The sequence below is a fragment of the Ambystoma mexicanum genome, chromosome 6q (assembly GCF_040938575.1).
Source record: "Ambystoma mexicanum isolate Mex_15411 chromosome 6q, UKY_AmexF1_1, whole genome shotgun sequence".
In the NCBI taxonomy this organism is placed as follows: Eukaryota; Metazoa; Chordata; class Amphibia; order Caudata; family Ambystomatidae; genus Ambystoma; species Ambystoma mexicanum.
Window position 1 is genome coordinate 1,594,233,846 of NC_090937.1, and position 19,989 is coordinate 1,594,253,834.

Genomic DNA, 19,989 nt, shown 5'->3' on the forward strand with positions numbered 1-19,989 from the left:
CACGTACCCAGCTCAAATCGCATGTGAAACTTCCTGCGCACCCCTGAAATACACGTACCCTGCTGAATTCACGTGTGAAACTTCCCGCGCACCCCTGATGTACACGTACCCTGATGGAATCGCGTGTGGAACGCACCCCAGTGATACACGTATCCCGCTTGCCGTGCTGGTACAGAGTTAGCACAGCCCTTTGCGCTGGATTGGGGATTTTGATGGCTTTTCCCTGCGCAAGGGGCGTTCTTGGGGGCGTAACTGGCGCTGCTGCAGGGTCGCTGCGCCACTGTGCGCCACGGCTGGTTTTGGTGGCTTGAATCCATGAATACGCTGTGCGTGGAAATGTATTTTGGGGCACGCGGCTGGCGCAGGGATTGGCACGCGCACACTGTGCGCCAGCCGCGTGTGCCACTTGTGCACTGAATTCTATGAATTACCCCCCATATGTTTAAGCAGCACAACCAGTGCATCATCGACAATAGCTCCAAAATAAGAGTATAGGTATCGAGCGAGGTGCTTTTGCGAGATATATGTATTGTGATTGCATTAAAAGAAATGGAAAATATTTATGCTTGCACTTTCCCCTCTGAATTCAGTAGTATTAATGAACAGAGAATCTCATTGCTTGTCAATTTTTTTTTAAGAAAACAATAGGGGAAACACTAGGAATCGACCATCCGAACTCCAATATTGTAGACCAGATTGCACTATTTAACTAGCAGCATGCTCCCAGCATGCTCCCAGGAACTGGTTTCCCTGGATGCCAACAGCATTTAACATTGAATTGACAGCAGTTTGGAAGGGTTACTTTCTCCACAGAAGCCTATTTCGCTATAGAGATTCGGGCCTGATTCCGAGGTCCGGGCAAATTTAGAAAAGTGACGTTCTGTGTCAGAACAACACTTTTCTAAATGGCACCATATTTTGGGTCCGACACTGAGCTCATGATAAAAAGAGTGTGGGAACACAACGTTCTCCCCTTCAGTTTCCAGCTCCATTATTCTGAGGTGCGTGGCAATATTGGAGGGGAGATGTCGGGCTTTCCAGCAGCAAACGCTGCTAAGATCTCTCATTGTGGGAGAAACATGTGCTCCAGTGCCATTACGAAAATTTCGTAAAAGACTGCCACTTTTCTCATTTGGGAAAGTTTCCTTAAACTTTCATTAAACTACAAAAGTGGTGCTGCAGTCTAAGAAATGCTATATTTATGAAAGAGGAAAAGTGTGCATAGGTGCCGTATTTTAACTCCTTTTTTTGTCGTGCTAAACCAGTGCTGCTGGGAGAAGAATCTGCTCCATGTGGCTGCCCTGCAATCCTCATGGTTGCTGTGGCTGTTGTCAAGCTGTAATTCTGGCTCATGTAGGGCAAGGATTTCATATCCCTGCGCCACATTCTTTCATAAGCAGAATATGCAGTTTGTAAGGAAAGTGTTCCTCCTTCATGGAATAACACTTTCCTACGTTTGCACGCACTACAGAATTTGCCAAAGTGGCAGACTCACAAGGGAAAAGGCCACTTTCGATTAAACTTCATATCAGCGCTTTTCGACGTGACAACCGCCCTAGAGACCACAGAAGGTACAAAGCAGACAGTGCATGCTCATTCTGCTCACGTTGTGTCACTATTGCCCCTGAACAAAGGGTCCTAACTACGGCATCCCGGAAGTATCGTTCTCGAGAAAAGCGATGGCATAAGTATTAGGTTAATTAAACAAGCATTTCTAGTCATGCTAACCAGAAAGTCTGCTCTCCCATCTCCCTCTCCTCTCCGTCTGTTTCAATGGTATTGGAACATATGGTAGCTAACGGCCCAAAATTTGCCAAAGCATACATGATTCTGTAACAAGCCCTTTAAATGCTAATATGAAGTTATGCCACTGGATGGCGTAAGAGTGCACTGAAAGAGCATCCAGGAGGCTAAGAGTAAACTTAGCTTTCTGTCGCAGGAATGTCACAATATTGACTTTTTGACGGTATGATAACCTTGATTTGAAATTACGGTATACCGCGGTTATCACGATATAGCACACATGCGTGTATATTCAAATTAAGTCCCAAGGAGGAGGAAGGGAGCTCTGGTCACCGAGGCTTGGTAGTCAGAAGAACTTGCAGGGTTCAGAAGCTATGGCGCTGCTGCTTGTAGGCTGAAAGAGCCTGGTTAACACAGAAGCACACATCTAGAAGACATTTAAAGCATAATGGGGTGGGTCAGGGGGGACAGGGCCATATAAAAAGTAATAGTTTTTGGATCATATGACATGTGTGATTGTGTGCAAGCGCTCAGTCAGGACTCAGCAGTGTGGGAAAATGTGGGACCTCTTTCCCCAAAGGTATTGCCTGATTACTTACTGGAAATTTTGCAACATTTCTTTTCTATGGGGGCAAAGTGAGGTTCATTGCTAAAGTACTAGGGGGTGGGGGGGGGGGGTCAAAGCCCTGGACTTTGCCCCATGTTGTACTTCAGAATCAGCAGGCACTTGATTCTGCACCTTCATGCATGCTTTACATTAGCAATTGCTGGGCTTTTGTGTAGTGTGCAGTGATGGGCACAGTTTGTGTCATGTCCTGTTCTGCCACGGTCAGTCAAGTCACTGTGATCCAAAATTGCAGGCAGGCTGAGCGGCTCGGGCTAAAGCCCATTTAGAAAGATGAAAGGCTGAGTTGACCTAGCAGAAATTGGAACCCGCAGATCACACAAATAGCTCAGCAAGTTGAGGGCCTTCTGCGATCTTACCGGCTATTGAATAGCCCTGCTATTCTAGGAACGATGACCCCTAGAGAGTTAATTTTTTGGCTATCTAATGTGTAGACTATTGGACTCTTGCAGTTAATTTCTCAGTATTCTCTACCTCAGATTCAAGAACTATACCAGTGGTGTTACACCATCTCCCCTCTGATGAGCCTTTGCAAAGCATATGGTGCTTTGGGCTCTGCACTGCAAGTGCAAGCAGGGCTATTAACGTGGCACTTCACGTGCTGGAGGATCCGGGCAAAACAGTAACATTTAACTGGTACTGGACTGGTAGGGGTTGGGAAGGGATCCCAAAGCAACGGGCCTGACTGATAAAATGAACTTTGTGTTACATTTTTAAAAAAAGGCACGTTTAATGTTATGCTTCCAACGGAATTAAACATGGGCCTCCACTCCAGCCCTATGATCCCACCTTGTGATGGTCCAGCGACCTTACAAGCAATTGCATGGGAATTCGATTGTGCTGTGCATTTGATCTGCATTGTGCAAAAAGAAAAACGAGCTGATCTGTACAAATAAGATCAGATCAACTCGTTTTCCAGTTGCAGTTCCAGGCCGTCATGGTGAGTGACACAGGGCTGGGGTCAGTGGACTGGAGAGGGCTGCTGCAAGTCCCACGTTTTGTTTTATAAAAAGAGCAAGGTTACCATTTTAGCAGCAAGCACCTGGGCACTTTTGCAACAAGCTGCATGGTAACCACCATGTACATATAATTGCCAGTTAGGCAGTGGTCGAAGTAAAAAAAGGAACAGTACTCTGGCTGCATCCAAAAAGTAGGAAGTGTGATGGCTGGACAGATGCCGAAGGAGTAGGGGGGGGGGGGGGGGCGGGGGCAGACCAGGATCACAAACTTTACCTGAACAGCGAGTGAAGCAGGGATTTTAATCCATTCTTCAAATTTGACCATATACCGACTTTCCAAACTTTACTCTGTCAAAATAGTTTGGATTTCAAAGCCTACAGTAATAATGAGTTTACTTACAAAAAATGCAAATTGCAATTGCATAATAAAGCCACATGAATATCTTTGTGGCTTTAATTGTTACATCCCGAATGGTAAACTATGAGTCCCAGAATACAAGATGTCAGTCAACATGAAAAATCTATTTAAGCCACTGTGTACTTTCAGTGATTTAAGACGTAATAAAAAAGTTGTGTGATAAACTCAGATTGGTATGGAGATTCTTTTGCAACAAACCTCCAGCTGATTGTTATTCATTGTGATGTTGAAAACAATTGATTAGTGAGTGACATAAAGCAACTTTACTTTTTCGCATCTCAAGATGTCTTTAAATGGGCGCTTTGTGTTGCTCACATTAACTATCACAGATTTTCAAGCAGCTCTTTGAGTTGGAAACGTTCCATCTTGACACTGATGAAAGAAATGTGTTTGCAATCTGAGCACCTGCCCTTGCAGTACCTTGCTGCCTCCGACACCCCCTCCCTTTCCCCCCTTCTATGGCCCCCATCTTTCAATAGAAGCTCGTCAAGCTCACCCTACAAACACGCACTAGGTCGCGTGCACCTCCCCAGGCTACAGCCGTTTGTCAGGTAAAGACCTATACGCCTTCCCCCTATCCCCGTACGCTTTCAAGCGCGCAGGCAGCTCTCCCATCAGGTTAAGGTCAGAAGACCCCCACCCCAGCCCCTTGGAGTAAAGCCTGTATTTAAGCCCCAATGCCCACCATAGGCTACGGCTGCAGGTTTCACAGTCACACCCACCCAGTCTTAATGCTGGAGTTAGAGGCTTCCACTCCCCAGCCTTAGGAAAAGGCTGCAGATCTCTTACCACCCTCAGATAAAGGCTACCCTTTGCTGTTTTTGGACCCCTGGCCTATTTAAAAACAGTGACTCTAACATCTCGCTGTGTCCAAAAGGACTGCCCCCTCCACATCCCTCGCTACAGCAAAAGGTGCGACACATTCCTGGACCGCACAGACCCTATACACTCATACCTTTATTTTACCTCATGGCTGCCCCTCTGTTTTGCCTCACTGTCGCATAATTACACCCACCCACTTGTCATCTCTCTATTAATCCGCACTGTCACTATTTGTCACTATTTTCCTCGCGTCACGTCTTATTATACCCACCTAAACCCTCAGTACTGGCTCCAGTCACCCTCACCCCCATGCCTCCCGACCTGCATAGCCACGGAAACTACCAGTGCTTGAATGTACAGCATGAGCCTATTTGCCCCAGGAGAAGGCGTCAAGGAGCCGTTTCTTTACATCGCACTTTCATGCAATTAGGGAAAACACACAGAACCTTTCTTTTTGTGCTGCCTGCTGCCCTGCTGCTGCGCCTGTTTCAGAATCCAGGGCACCAGACCATGTCGGAGTGGCAAAGGGCTACGAATGTAATTAGCCCGCTCCAACATGCCTGTCATCTTCCTGTTGTCACTCGAGTCACAGCACAGAAGTCAAAAGAGCTTCTGTTGACTAATCCGCTGCTCTAACTGCAGCACCGGCCGTGAATGGTTCAGGCTGGTTGTATGGAGCCCGAACGAGCGCTGCATGCAGGCACTGCTGTCCAGTCTGACAGTGCTGATCTAACTGTCTCTCTGAGACACGTGTCGGCCGTCGGGGACATTCTACTCTAAGCAGCCCCGGCCCAGGATCGGGCAAACTCCTTCTGCAGCTCCAGGCTCACTGACTACAAACAGAAGCAAGTTCCTCCACAGCCCTGTTCGCATATTATAAAGTGCACCACAAACGCGATATCGGTATACCATTACAAACAAGATAACAGTTATTTAATGACAATTACCTTGTTCACAGTTATGCCGGTATACCGGTACAACACTATAAATGGACACATTTCGACCAATATCTGCAAGCTGGTCGCCACTTTCTGCGTTGCAGAAATGAGTCTTTCCATTCTCCATTTAGGCTAGATGTGCTGTGCACACGGTAACGCTGCACTTCCTGGCATTGGGCCAAGAATCACAAAGGGCCTGGAGGCTTGCATGTGGCCACCCAGTCTGAAAAGGAACAGCTCAGTCCAGGCGGCATGAATGGGCAGGCCCAAACCAGTCTGCCGGGCCGTGACCCCAGTTGGCCCCCGTGTTAACAGTGAAGCGGGCCCTTCTGGAGGTCTTCTCGGGCTGCGCAAGCTAGGCAGCGGCTCGGTGGGTGAAGAGCAGTGAAGTCCGAGGTTGGCTTGCAGGCCAGCATGGATGAAGAGCGGGAGGTGAGGAAGTCCCGGGCTGCTCCGCTAGCCCAAGTGAGGGAAAGTGCTGGGCTGCCATGACACAGCAGCCTGGGTGAAGCCCAACACCCCCCTGCCGCCAAGGGCACTCCCTGGCCCCTCCTAGAAAGGAGGCCTTCAATGTGGGACCCAAGGGAGTGGGCGAGTTGGGGCCTGGGAGGTGGGTATTCATTTCTCTCTGAACGTGCAGCAGGGACCTCTGAGAGATTGGCATTCTGAGAGGCTGCACTGCAGGAGGCCCTGCCAGGATTTGTTTTCTTGTCCTAGACAATGATCTATGCCCCACATCTATGAAAGCTCAAACGACCAGGGAGATGAAGGGCCATTCACACCTCTAAGTGAGGTAGCACACTTACTCAAGCAGGCTGCCTACAACTATTTTCTCAAACCTAAAATCAAAAAGTTGATTTCTGTAATCTAAAGTATGTTTATTTTTTGGGGAATATAGCATTTTTTTCACATCATGCTGAATAAAATGTTTAACTATATCAAACAATAAATGACACCTGATGATGCTTGCACACAGATGTCTGCAGGAGGTGCATCAATCGTCTGGGGGCCCTTACAAATTGCATTGAAAATATATATTCTGCTGCATTAACAACTTGTAAAAGTGAAAAAATGAGGTTGATAGTAACAAAAATGAAATTCTGGAGGGGAGAGGAGTAAACTCAAAAAGTGATAGATAAAAGGAATTCAATTAAACATTACCGCTATCATTGCTCTGCACATCATTCCATGCCATAATTCTTTATAATGTCTGTGCAATTACAGAGGGGGACAAGCCATTAGCAAATTACTCTTGCTTGTGACCCTACACTTGATTCTACTTTTTCTACAAAGATTTTCTAAAACATTGTGCAAGACTTTTACTCACCTGCAAGAAATTCTTCAGTTCACCTTGACATTTGCTTACTAAACATTGGCTGGCCTGGCTCCCTGAAGAGACTCTTCTCTCCTCTGCTTATGTGTTTTTCCTTCCTTCCAGGAAAGGGTTAACTGACTTTGCATTGGGGGTTATTGTAAGTACTTACCTGGTTAAGAATAATTGTGTGAATACTTGTTTCGTTCTGAACCCTCTTTTCTTTGACATTCCTACCAAGAATATTCTAAATGCAGCAGTGATATATTAATGTCAACATCACCCTAGCAATTGAAGTAAGTCACATGAGGGTGTAGAAAGTGTCTATGTGCCATCCCAAATGGGTATTTGCTGATTTAGAAGACTAAGAGTGTGTATTTTGAAGTATATTTGTGTGCTGCTTTACATTGCTCCCTTTTGAAGAAGGCTTATTCTAACTGACTGATAAATAAATTAATAATTGTTTAATCAAGAAACCTTGTGTGTAAGAGTTTATTGGAATACTTGTCACTGTGATCTGTGTAACTCCCCTACAGCTCACATTGACCCCTCTTGAGATAAGCCTGGCTACTCGACCACACTAATAGCCTGTGTAGTGCATACTTATACTAAAGGTTGTGTTCCTCTTGCCAGGGGGTCAGGGTTGTTGTAGTGCACCCAACGGGTATTGCATACAATCTTGCCTAACGCTTCCTAGCTACAGTGGAGGGGTAAGGGTGGTGCCCAAGGAGAAAGGCCAGAGTGAAGGGAAGAAATATGGTGCAGGGGACTCAATAAGGAGAACCTCTGTTTTGCTGGCATTGAGGCAAAGGTCATTGGCAGTTTACCAGGCCTGGATGGCAGAGAGACAGTCAGGGATCAAGGAGGGTGCAAGGGTGTCAGTGGGAAGCATGAAGAAAAGTTGTGTATCGTCAGCATTGGCATTGGAAGTTGGGGGAGGAAGAAATGAGTTGTGCCAGCAGAGAAAAATACATGTTAAAGAGCCAGGGCGAAAGCATGGAGCCCTGGGGGACACCACAGGTAGTGGAGGAAGAAGGGGAGGAGAAATGGCCTTGAATGGTTTTGGAGAAATGATCAGTTAGGAGGGATGTAAACCAGTCCAGTGCCCGCTCCTAGATGCCAAGGTTGTCATGGAGCCTTTTTATGAGGCATCTGGTCTGTCTGGAGAAACAAAATGTATTCTTTTTACTAGAGGCTATATCCCTCATCATGGCATGATGCCTCAATTTTTCACTTTTGTGGTTGCACCAAACAGTAAATTAACATCCAGTGCTCCAATGTCTTCTCAGCATGAAGTAAATGCTAATGGTGATGCTGATGTCTGATAGTGATTCGTTGAATTTAATTTTTGTTCCTGTACTGGAAAGATTTTTATTCTATCAATGAAACAGGCATTTACTGTATTGTGGCATCTTGTAAGGTGTGGGTTCATTATGTGTTCCAGGAAAGCCACGCTCACCTGTTTACAATGCAAAAGTCACCCCGAGTGGGACAGGTATGCCCAGACGTGGGTCCCGAGTCTGCCGGGCCTAGAGACCCAAGCTACTCCTCACTGATGACGTCCAACAAGGCTGAAACATGTCTGGGGATGCTTGTGGTCTCGTGCAGAAGGGATGTGACCTAGCAGTTTGGGCTGGACTGCCCCTTTTGGGGTAGGACCAAGCCTGATTTGCATATGGTTTTTCCCCTTCTGTAATGGCTTGGCAGGCTGAAAAACGATGGTCTGGAGGGTTGCTCAGAGCTTTGCCCATGGTTATGATTAATTCAAAACCTTCCAGCCATCACCTTTCTGTTTTGCTAAAGTCACCCCGAGTGGGACGGGTATGCCCAGACGTGGGTCCCGAGTCTGCCGGGCCTAGAGACCCAAGCTACTCCTCACTGATGACACCCAACAAGGCTGTAACGCTCACCTGACTCCCACGGAGGCGCTGGCCTGGTTCGCGCTGCTGTGACCTCTTCTAAGGTGATGCGCAGGGTTCGGACTGGACCGGGCCCCCAAATCTGGCTTGTCTGGCTCGCAGAACTATCCTTCTGTAGGCGAAAATAGGGGATTAACTGTCTGCGGGGTAATGCAATCAGCCTCCCACTTTCCCTTCTCACCCTCCGCGAAACCCTTCTGTGATTCCTCGTAGCGTCTCACCTTATGGTCTGGAAGGACGAGCTCTCCATCCTGCTTCTGATGCAGGGGCGCGTTGGTATCCAGTTACTTCACTGGATTTTCAGATTGGTGAGAACCAAACTTGCTTGGCTTCCAGGTACGTTTTTTGATAAGAGGCTCCCCTTGTGTCCATGCATTAATGTACTAATGCTAGTGTCTTTTTCCCCATAGGGGCCGGGGTACGGAATGCCGGGGAACAGGCACCGACCCGAGATGAGAGAGATGAGATGAGAGAGGTGAAATCCTTGTAGAAAGCAGGTAAGTCTTTAATGAGCGTTTTTTGGTAATGTCTTTTCATTCGCTCATTAAAGCTGATGTCTCTTTTTCCCCTTAGGGGCCGGGGTCCGGAAATGCCAGGATGCAGCGCGGACCCGAAATGAAGAGGGAATGAATCAACAGGTAAGTCTTAACATGGAGATTTAGCTTTCCTTATTCCCTTCTCTCTCTCACCTTCTGTTCTGGTCTTTTTCTCCCTAGGCGCTGGGGCGTGACTGTGAATCCGGATGATTGCTGCTGAACATGGAGGCGCCCAGTAAAGGTGAGTGGAATGCGGCGCTGCAGCGATCGACGCAATGAGCTTTTAAATAAAAGTCTTCCTTTTCAGGATTGTCGGCGAGATGTCTCCAGGATGCGGATTTAGCAGGTAAGGACTTTTCCTTCTTCTGTTCTCTTCGTCTCTTCCTTTGCAGGTGATCCAGGATGCTGGCAGGCGTGGCAGAAGTCAGGATGCAGGAGCAGACACGGTGAGCGTCCAGCTGCTAGATGCAGAACAACGCGAAGCACGTGTGGCTGTTCGGGTGGGGTTTAAATAGCCTTGGAAGAAGTTCCAGGTATGTATCCTTCCTCCAATCAGGTATGTATCCTTCCCCGACCACGCCCGGATGGTAAATTAGTCCCACAGGTAAAGTAGTGCCTTTCAGGCCTCAAGGAGGCCGGGATCCTGCAGCATGGTCTGCATCAGGTAAGTGCACCCAAGCACATCCATAATGTGCCTGGCGCCTATGGCGCCAGGACTGATGTCTTTTATGAGCCTGGCGCCATAGGTGCCAGGACACTGTCCAAAGGGTCCCTATATGGGGTTGCTGGGTCCTTCCTTGGGGACTGGATGTCCGCTTTTAGGGACGCAGGGCTTGAACCGGCTCCCTGGGAGCGGGCATCATGACAGCACTCCACCCCAAGACCCCTCCCAAGGTTGTTCCCTCCGGGGGTTTTGGTTTGTCTTGGAAGAGTCGGTGGAATTTCCTGACTAATCGAGGTGCATGCACATGGTCGCTGGGTTCCCACGACCTCTCCTGAGGTCCGTACCCCTTCCAATCAATTAGGTAGAACAGTTTTGACCTAAACATTTTTGAGTCTAAAATGTTCTTCACTTCGAATTCGGGCTCCCCATCTATTAGAATAGGTTCTGGAGGTTTGAGTAGTCGGGTTCCGGGTACCACTGGTTTCAGAAGTGACACATGAAAAACAGGGTGAATTCGCATACTAGCTGGTAAATCAAGTTTAACAGCCACTGGGTTAATTTTTGCCGTAATAGAATAAGATCCCAGATATTTTGGGTTAAAAGTTCGAGGCCCTTTGAGTGGTAAATGTCTGGTAGCTAACCACACTTGATCCCCAATCTGATACGGAGGTGCTTCTCTCCGATGTAGATCAGCATTCTCCTTGTATTTTCTCTTGGCTTGTTGTAAATGCGTAGTTGCCTCTTTGAAGGCTTGGGTAATTGTAGAATGCAGATGTTCTACTGCAGGCATTCCGAGGTTCTGAGGTGAGTCAAGGTTTGAGGTTCGAGGGTGATGCCCAAACAAAGTATAAAAAGGACTGTGGCCAGTTCCAGAGTGTACCGAATTATTATATGCGTATTCGGCTATCCAAAGAATGTCTTTCCAGTTGCTTTCAGATTGCTGTAACATACACCGTAAGTATTGCTCAAGGGTCTGATTTGTCCTCTCGGTCTGACCATCGGTATGAGGGTGGTGACTGGTCGATAATCTTACGTCGATCTGCGCCATTTGACAACATTTGCGCCAGAAGTGGGAAATGAATTGGCTTCCCCGGTCAGAGATTAGTATAGATGGGAATCCATGTAGCCGAACAATATTTTCCAGGAATTCTTTGGCTAGGACAGAAGCTGAAGGTAAACCTTTCAAAGGAATAAAGTGGGCCATTTTGGAAAACAAATCTACAATTACCAGAATAGTATTGTACCCCGAACAAGGAGGCAGGTCCGTAATAAAATCCATTGATAGGGTGTGCCAGGGTGCTGGCGGTATGTCCAGAGGTTGAAGGAGACCGGCTGGTCTTTTCTTTTAACTTTTATTTTGGGCGCAAACACCACAGGACATCACAAATGATTTAACATCTTTTCGCCAAGAGGGCCACTAAAATTGTCGTTTCACCTTTTCCTCTGTCTTTGCAATACCGGGGTGTCCCTCTATTAATGCATCATGATAACCGGAAATAACTAGTTCGTGTAATTCCTTATGTGGCAGGAATAAGCGTCCTTGAAAATAAGGTAAACCATTATCTATGGTAAAGTCTGATCCCTTTTGTATCCAATCCTGTAAGGTTGTAGGATCCAGGAGTTGTTTCACTCTGGCTTGAATGTCTTCAAGCGTCTGTAACGAAGTCATGCCTAGAATCCTCTGTTCGGGAATTATTGGTACTGGAGTTTGTATCAGATTCTCCCATTCCAATTCGGGATAAGGCGTCTGCTTTGCCATTCTTGCAGCCAGGTCGATAGGTAATCACGAAATCAAATTCAGTGAAAAACAAAGCCCATCGGAGCTGCTGTGATGACTGAGCCTTTGCGGTTTTCAAATACTGTACATTCCGGTGATCAGTGATCACTGTGATGGTATGTCGAGCGCCAAGCAGATAATGCCGCCAGACTTTAAAAGCGGACTTAATGGCTAACAGTTCTTTTTCCGTGATTGCATAATTAACCTCGGGTGCCGAGAATTTTCTGGACCAAAATGCTACGGTATACAGTTGGTTGGTTTCGGGATCTCTTTGGGACAGGACAGCTCCCATGGCGAGGATGGATGCGTCAGTCTCGACGACATAATGGAGATCTGGACGCGGGTGTTTCGATATAGGTGCGGAGGTAAACTTAGCTTTTAAATCCTGAAAGGCCTGCTTGGCTTCTTCAGACCATTCAAAACGTTTATTTTTCCTCAAGAGTGCAGTAATGGGTTGTACCACGTGTGAAAATTCCGGGATAAACCTGCGATAGAAATTGGCAAAGCCGAGAATGCTTTGAACCCCTTTTACAGAGCTAGGTGATGGCCATTTGAGGATGGAATCCACTTTTCTTGAGTCCATTCGGACTCATTTGGGTGTCAGGATGAAACCTAGAAACTCGACTTCTGTGGTATGGAAAACTCATTTCTCCAATTTAGCAAATAGTTTGTGTTGGCGCAGTTTTTCAAGTACTGCCCTGACGTGTTTTCTGTGATCAGATTCCAAAGTGCAGTACACCAGAATGTCATCGATATATACGACAACACAAACATCGATGAGTTCCCGAAGGACATCATTCATGAAGTATTGGAAGGCAGCCGGCGCGTTACACAATCAGAAAGGCATCACCTGGTACTCGAATAATCCGTATTTAGTACGGAAGGCAGTTTTCCATTTGTCGCCTTCTTTAACTCGTACCAGATGACAAGCCCCCCCAGAGATCTAACTTGGTGTATATGCAAGCGTCCTTCACCTGGTCAAGGAATTCAGGGATCAGAGGCAGAGGATAACGGTTTTTAACCGTTATCTGGTTCAATGCGCGGTAATCGATACAAGTTCTAAGGTCGCCTTGTTTTTTGGGCACGAAGAACAAAGCCGAGGATGCCGGGGACTTTGACGGGCGAATAAAACCATTAGCTAGGTATTGATCCAAATATTGTCTCAAATGCAGATTCTCAAGTTCAGTAAGGGCATAAATCCTGCTACAAGGGGGTTGTGCACCAGGCACCAGATCGATTTGGCAATCGTACGATCTGTGAGGAGGTAACGTGTTGGCCTGTTCCTTTTGGAAGACGTCCTGAAAGTCTTGGTATTCCGGAGGTAGTTGCATGGAGGCAGAGGTTACAGATGCTAGATTAATCTTCAGGTTTTCTGGGTAGCAGGTTTGTGTACAATCCGGGAAGGTTATTCTCTTAGCTCGCCAATCAATTCGAGGATTATGTGTCTCTAACCAAGGGATTCCAAGAATAACCTGAAACTGTGGAGCCTTGATTACATCAAACACAACACCCTCCCGATGGCCGTCGGACCAATAAGAGTCACCTCAGTAGTGGAATGTGTTACCGGTCCAGAGGAAATTTCAGTTCCATCGACTGTGGTGATGACATCTTTGCTGGTTTTAGGACGGAGAGGGAGGTTAATCCTAGAGACCAATTCATGATCCACATAGTTTCCAATAGCCCCACTATCGATGTATACCTTTATTGCATGCAACCGCTTAGGCTGTTCTGGATCTACGAGAACCATTGGCACAATGAAATGCAAGGTCTGAGAGTTAGTTTTCAAGCTCGGCAAGCGGACCCCTACACTTGTCGGGCAGAGTCGTTTCCCGAAACAGAGTCTTCATGGTTTTTATCAGCTGCTCCTACCGCCTTTCGGGGCGGTTTTGCCGGGCAATCTCGTAGAAAGTGTCCAGAATTCACACAATAAAGACATAATTTGAACTCCCCTGGGATTAGCATGGGTCTTGACCAACACCCGGGTCTCAAACCTGGACCGATCTGCTTTTCTGTTTTGAAGTCTGTGATCCAATTGGACCACTAAGTCTATATACTCTGTGCATTCTTGGGGCAGATTTACAACTTGGGCCAAGACATCTTTAAGTTCTCCCCGTAGGCCTCGATAAAACATCGTGACTCTTTTATCCTCTGGCCATCCCGTTTCCACAATTACTCTATTAAAGGTTGCAATATAGGATAGGAGGTCCTGATTGCCCTGTCGCAGGGATAGAAGTTCGTCATCCAGAGCCTGCCCCTGAGAGTGTCGAGCAAATAACCTTTCCATGCTTGCTTGAAACCTTTGAAAATCACGGAGAATCAGGTCATCTTGAGTAACCAGTGGAACTGACCAATCGGCAGCGCAGCCGCTGAGATATGACAATACAAAGGCTACCTTGGTCTGATCATTAGGGAAGGCCCCAGGTCTGCATAGGAAGTGCAAACGACACTGATTCATGAATACGGCAAATCGTTTGGGGTCCCCAGCAAAGCGTTCGGGTGGGGCCAGCGGCATGTTTCCAGGTAGATTAATCTGCACAGGGTTACTGGAAACCACAGGAGCGGGGTTCCCTCCGGAACCGGGTAGAGGAGAGTGCCCAGCTTGACCTTGCAAAAGCTGTCTGGCCAGGTCATCAGTTCTTTCCTTTGATATTATTAATTACCTCCTGAGGGCATTAGTCTCTTGACGAGCGGCATGTACTTCGGCCCGTAATTCCCCCAGTAATTGGGCCAACTGATCAGTCTCAGAACTTTCCATAGCGCCTGGGTGGGAATTTGTAGGAAGGCTTCGTGTTCTGCAACGCTCACCTGACTTCCACGGAGGCGCTGGCCTGGTTTGCGCTGCTGTGACCTCTTCTAAGGTGATGCGCAGGGTTCGGAAGACGGACTGGACCGGGCCCCCAAATCTGGCATGTCTGGTTCGCAGCAGTATCCTTTTGTAGCCGAAAATAGGGGATTAACTGTCTGCGGGGTAATGCAATCAGCCTCCCACTTTCCCCTCTCACCCTCCTCGAAACCCTTCTGTGATTCCTCGTAGCGTCTCACCTTAGGGTCTGGAAGGACGAGCTCTCCATCCTGCTTGTGATGCAGAGGCGCGTTGGTATCCAGTTACTTCACTGGGTTTTCGGATTGGTGAGAACCAAACTTGCTTGGCTTCCAGGTACGTTTTTTGATAAGAGGTTCCCCTTGTGTCCATGCATTAATGTACTAATGCTAGTGTCTTTTTCCCCATAGGGGCCGGGGTACGGAATGCCGGGGAACAGGCACCGACCCGAGATGAGAGGTGAAATCCTTGTAGAAATCAGGTAAGTCTTTAATGAGCGTTTTTTGGTAATGTCTATTCATTCACTCATTAAAGCTGATGTCTCTTTTTCCCCTTAGGGGCCGGGGTCTGGAAATGCCAGGATGCAGCGCGGACCCGAAATGAAGAGGGAATGAATTAACAGGTAAGTCTTAACATGGAGATTTAGCTTTCCTTATTCCCTTCTCTCTCTCACCTTTTGTTCTGGTCTTTTTCTCCCTAGGCGCTGGGGCGTGACTGCGAATCCGGATGATTGCTGCTGAACATGGAGGCACCCAGTAAAGGTGAGTGGAATGCGGCGCTGTAGCGATCGACGCAATGAGCTTTTAAATAAAAGTCTTCCTTTTCAGGATTGTCGGCGAGATGTCCTCGGGATGCGGATTTAGCAGGTAAGAACTTTTCCTTCTTCTGTTCTCTTCTTCTCTTCCTTTGCAGGTGATCCAGGATGCTGGCAGGCGTGGCAGAAGTCAGGATGCAGGAGCAGACACGGTGAGCGTCCAGCTGCTAGATGCAGAACAACGTGAAGCACGTGTGGCTGTTCTGGTGGGGTTTAAATAGCCTTGGAAGAAGTTCCAGGTATGTATCCTTCCTCCAATCAGGTATGTATCCTTCCCTGACCATGCCCGGATGGTAAATTAGTCCCACAGGTAAAGTAGTGCCTTTCAGGCCTCAAGGAGGCCGGGATCCTGCAGCATGGTCTGCATCAGGTAAGTGCACCCAAGCACATCCATAATGAGCCTGGTGCCTATGGCGCCAGGACTGATGTCTTTTATGAGCCTGGCGCCATAGGCGCCAGGACACTGTCCAAAGGGCCCCTATATGGGGTTGCTGGGTCCTTCCTTGGGGACTGGATGTCCGCTTTCGGGGACGCAGAGCTTGAACCGGCTCCCCGGGAGCGGGCATCATGACAAAGGCTGAAACATGTCTGGGGATGCTTGTGGTCTCGTGCAGAAGGGATGTGACCTAGCAGTTTGGGCTGGACTGCCCCTTTTGGGGTAGGACCAAGCCTGGTTTGCATATGGTTTTTCCCCTTCTGTAATGGCTTGGCAGGCTGAAAAACGATGGTCTGGAGGGTTGCCCAGAGCTTTGCCCGTGGTTATGATTAATTCAAAACCATCCAGCCATCACCTTCTGTTTTGCTAAAATCTATAGCTAAACACATGTTCAAATGGTGACTAACTGAGCTAGCTTTACATCCTTCAGAGGTCAGTAAACTGACAATCGAAATAGGCTAATAATAATCACAGTGCTTAGACATATTGGGTAGATTTCTGCAAGAAGCACTACATAAACATTTTAAACACCTGTCGGGATTACCACTACAGGGACTGGTCTTGCTGAGTTTTCTTTCATTCGCTAATGCAACCATTTCATTTTTGTTTTGTAACAGCGCTTGCACTGGCTGGAGGAGTGTCAGTTTTTTAATGTTTTAAGTGTAGTCTTGAAAATTGGCATAATGACATCGGTTCACCCCTGAGCACGGGCTCTGGTGCTGAAGACCATGTATAGCATCATTTACCACATTGACTCCGAATTCAAGTTAAATGGACATTTAAAGTAGACATTACATACTGATTTGTGCCCCAGATGAAGTTTTAAGGTGTGAGTATTTTACACATATTTTTAATAATGAGACTGTAAATTGTAAGAGTAAACATAATCGGTGTAAAATGTATGCAAAGGGCAACCCGAATATTACTAAATTTGAAAATGAATAGAACACATAACCAAAACAGTTGTGTAACAAAGATGACTGGCTTCAAACAAGTTACTGCATTTGTGTAAAACATTGTCCTGCACTTTATTGTGTATGAGCACACCACATAAAAATGCAGCTCAATGATAAATGCGTACAACACAGGAACTCAGAAACATTATTTTGTGCAATGCAATCAAGCATTAACGGAAAAAGCACCGTTTGTTTGTAAAAACGATACTTCACAGTTGTTGCTAAGTTTTCCATCTTATTACTGCCCATTCCTACAATGCTATGTGTAATGCTCCTCTCCATCAGCATACTCAGACACAGAGCACAGCAGAGATTGAACAGAAAGAAACCATTACAACACTTATCTGGAGGTTTGTGTGTAATGCCAGTCTACTGGGTAATGAACTGCTGCCAGAGACATATCTTTGTCAGGGTGTAGCTGTGATGTCATCGTACAGCTGGCAGTGTTGGACTCAGGATAACATGGATTGGACTTTAAGGATACAGTTGCTTAAAGAGCCAAAGGTTCTTCAGAAAACAAGTGAAAGTAAGCACTAGCCATCTGTACTTCTCCCTCTGGGGAGAAGGCTAAGGTGGTAGTGCTGATCCCTGCAGGGTTACCCTTGCATCTGGGATCTCCTCTCACATGGTCAGTTGACCCACAACTAAAGCATTTACCAAATACTCTCTCGATTGGGGGCCTGTCCTGACCTACCTCTGGTTTGGCACCAGGAGGTACACTAGCCCTATTTGGTTTCCCTTTTGGCTTACCCCGGTTATGTTTGGGGACCTCTTCTGGATGGGAAGTATTTGAATTCTCCTTGACATCTTTCTTTGGCTGCTTTCCCTCATCCTTCTTCCGAGTTGCCCCATAATCCTTGTGAGTATCCCTGTTGGCAACCCACAAGTTAGCAGAGTTAGCTAACTTCTTATGATCTATCTCCTTTGAATCAGCCAAGTGCTGTCTAAGTTCAGGAGAGCAGGCATCATAAACTGACTCCAACATAACAAGATTCTTCAAACTTTCATAAGTGTTCACTTTGTAACCCTTAACCCATCTACGTTCTTCAAACAATCACACACCCAGGTAGTCCAAGGGGTACCATCATGCTTTTTGAGGGTCCTAAACCTCTTAAGGTACTGGGAAGGGGTCTTCCCAAATCTAGCTATCAAAGCTAGCTTCACACACTCATAATCCTGTTTATCCCCCTCCCCCAGATCCATTACAGCATCACTTGCAACTGGGGGGAGTGTTAGAGAGAATTCTCATTATATGGCTAATTTCCCTCACCTAGTGAGTCCCCCAGCAGTTTTGCTGGATTTCTGGAGTTTATTTTTTCCACTTGGTAAGAGTGTACCCCATTTTCCCAGTCTTACCTGTGTTTTGCCATTTGTATTTCATCTGTATTTATGATTGTGGACTCTGGAGTACACCACTTCAGTAGCCCCCTTCTTTTGTGTGTTACACAGCACCTTCAGTGCAGTGACACAGGGTTGTCTTTTAGACTTCCCACCAACTCCATTTCTGAGACTGACTACAGTCCCCCAGAAAAGGGTAAATTTGCCATTTACTTTACTTAGTCAAATAACCACAGATCCAGTACACCCCATCTTACATGGAGTACTGGAAAGGGTTAATCCTTAGCCCTTTTTTATTTGTACCTCCTAGAGCATTGTTTTGCTCCTTTAACATTTAGACTTGGCTGGTGGCAGTGGTATCTACCCTAACTTTTCTACCACGATTATACTATATAAACGTGGTATTGTTTTTAGGCTACTCTATCAGCCTCGCGCATAAACCTGCTTGAACAAATACTCTTTCTTTTGGCTCCAGACAGGTTTATTCACCATTTCTTTTTGTTAAAGTCCTCCTTGTGTTTTACTTTGCGCAGTAATACAGGTTTGCCTTCTTTGTTCACTGTCTTTTGGCAGGCCTCTGCCAAGAAGCCCTCCTCTAGGCGCCTGGGTGTCAAGGTGGGCTGAATGTGAGGGAGGGGTGTAGTCACCCCCTGCACAGGGTATCCTAGGAAACCCAAGTCGCACTTTGCCATGATTGGCTGAGGTGGTTGTCCGGGCTGGACAACCCCCCTGCTGCGTGACTGACAGCCAGGCTGTGTGAATGGGGCATTTTCGCATAAAAGGCAGGACTCTTCGGCTGGAAGTCAGAGTCGCCACTGGAACTAGAAGGAACCGAAGAGAAGCGGAGAAGAGACGGCTGCTGCACCTATCCCGCCCTGGTGATGCCCTGCTGCAGTCCTGAGCTATCTACCCTTCAATGACCAGAGAAGATCCAGTCCGGAGTCTTTTTCCCTTGAGCCTGGTGGGGATAACCATCTCATCTTCCACAGCCAGAGGATCCTCTTCGTGGTCGATATCACTGTACAATGCTGTAGTTGTCCGGATAGCCATCTGAAGAGCCTCTCCTGTTTTTAAGGAGCGCACCTTTTATTCACCATCGCTGCTGCCGGCTTCATCCCTGTGTGGTGCAGACCCCTCCAAACGTCCTCTTTCGTGCCGAAGCTCCAGGAACCATGGGTCTGCAGGAAACTACCAGGAACAACTGCCGTGGCACCAGCTTCTTCATTGAATAAGGTACTGTGTTCTGCTTGAGGAATTAGGGTGAATCCCTTTTCTCCTCCTACAAGGCTTGCCCTTATCTTCCCTCCTTCTTATAACTTTTGCTTCCTCTATTGACAATATCTAAGTACTCCTGGCTACGTTGCATCTTGAACTGTCTGACTGTGTGATCCTCGACAACAGGAACCCGGTTCCACTTGACACTGGCTCCGGCCTGTTGACTCTTGAATTTCTGTCAACGAATGTTCTCTGATTCTGTCTGCCTTGACAAAAATATTGCCTATGATATTTGCCCCCAACTCTCTCTAGTTAACTCAGGTGCTAAGTGTGTTTTTGCCCCGGTAACATTTCTTGCCGCGGATACGCGTATCTTTAGTAAGACCGAACTGTCATTAGTGTCAAAAAGTGATTGCATATGTATTCCCGGTAAAGTCTTTTGTTTCGCAACACCGGTCCATTAAAACATAGGGTACTTACCTTGAGTTATACTGTACAAAGTGAATTGGTTGGTTGTAGTGTATTTTACATGTGGTTTTGAATTAATAGAAGTGTTGTGTTTATAACAAATGGTTTAAAAATAAATGTACTTATATTTTTCTATCTGAAACCTTGAGTCAGTGTTTTCTTGAGTCACAGTAATTGTGGTCCCTTTGTGTAATCTCTGCTACTGCTCATGTACTCTTGAGATAAGTA